This window comes from Rhinopithecus bieti, unplaced genomic scaffold, assembly GCF_001698545.2.
Source record: "Rhinopithecus bieti isolate Rb0 unplaced genomic scaffold, ASM169854v2 scaffold_11380, whole genome shotgun sequence".
Taxonomy (NCBI): Eukaryota; Metazoa; Chordata; class Mammalia; order Primates; family Cercopithecidae; genus Rhinopithecus; species Rhinopithecus bieti.
This window is the reverse complement of record NW_016807225.1, coordinates 5,801,657-5,803,493: the sequence shown is the minus strand read 5'-3', so window position 1 is coordinate 5,803,493 and position 1,837 is coordinate 5,801,657.

Sequence of the window (1,837 nt, the reverse complement as noted above, 5' to 3'; positions counted from 1 at the left end):
TATATATATGATATGGTTTGGCTGTGTCCCCACCCAAATCTCATCTCGAACTGTAGTTCCCATAATTCCCTCATGTTGTGGGAGGGACTCAGTGGGAGATAACTGAATAATGGGGGTGATTTCCCCCATACTGTTCTCATGGTAGTGAATAAGTCTCACGAGATCTGATGGTTTGATAAGAGTGGACCCCTTTTGCTTGGCTCTCATCTCTTCTCTTGACTGCTGCCATGTGAGACGTGCTTTTCACCTTCCACCATGATTGTGAGGCTTCCCCAGCAACATGAAATTGTGAGTCCATTAAACCTCTTTCTTTTGTAAATTACCCGCTCTCAGTTATGTCTTTATCAGCCATGTGAAAATGTACTAATTATATTATACATATATATATATATACACTCACACACACACACACCCCAACTCCACAACTTCATTTTCCCTCTCTATTGTTTCTAAGTGCAGTTGAATTTATTTAATCATTTAATAAAAAATATTATTTGGCCAAGGTACAAATATAAAAAATATGACAAAGCCCTGCCTTTAAATAGTGCTGGGATGAGCCATCAATTTTGTGGAGATCCACAGTTCCAGAAAAGCTCTATCTTTAGGAAAGCGACAATAACTACAAAACAGAGCTTTCTTTTGAAAAGAATCTTCTTAATACAGGAGAATACTTTAGGTCCATTCTGTTTAATATCCAGTAGCACCAGTGCCAGTCTCAGTATCCCTGAGGAGTGCTAGTCTCCAGAAGGAATTAAAACATATCTACAGTTCAAAATAAAGACTTTCCCTAATCTTTCTGGACCTTGAGCTCACAATGTGTCCCTAGAACTTTCAATTACCATTACCTGCCTCCTGAATTTGGAGAAAGTATGAAAGAGGAAAAATAGGAGGAAGGAAAATAGTTTTCATACAAGTAACAGATTGAATGTTAATGGAAAGTTCAAAGAAATGAGAAAACTTCTAAGAACAAATGAAGAATTTGTGACTGAAAATATCACCAAGCTAACAACCTCTGATAGAGCCCCTGTCTTCTTCCCACAAAAGCACCGACAAAGATAAGCAAAAATATAAGTCACACAACACCATGGAAACCAAGACTTATATCCTATTCACAGAACTGGGAAGAAATTATATGCAGCTGGATCCACATCCAGATTTAGTAAAAAGACAAGTAAGTTGTTTCTTAATTTGTTTTAATTGACAAATGATTATATATAATCTATCAGGCACATGGTGATGTTCTGATACATATAATGTATAGTGATGAGATCAGAGTAATTGGTGTATCTATCATCTCAAATATTTATCATTTCTTTGTGTTGGGAACATTCAATATCCTCCTTCTAGCTATTTGAAACTATATAATACATTACTGTTAACTATAGTCATCCTGACTTGCAGCGTGTTTCTTCAGATTCTGCTTTCTGATACAAAGACCACTTTAGAATCAACAGAAAGGCAATCTGACTTCCCTCCATGTTTGGCCTCTAATGCACAGTCGGGGCACTTTATCAATTAGAGATGGGATAGCTGTTTTTCCTGTGCCAGTGGTAAACCTTCCAGGTGACCACAGAATTGTCCTCACTGCCACCTTCTCTCTCTATATTCTATGAGACAGTAATATGTAGTAATATGTAATATGCCACAGGGCAATGCATGCATTACTTTCATAATCAGAAAGACTTTTTAAGAAAATTTAACTGAGAGCCTCCTGAAAAATAGATATTATGACAGAGTTCAATTTACATATTATGACAGAACACAGCTATGTGTGGTTATGACTACACCAAGCTTAACTATAAAGCGTTTTCATTTCAGCATTTTTTCATGAAATTAA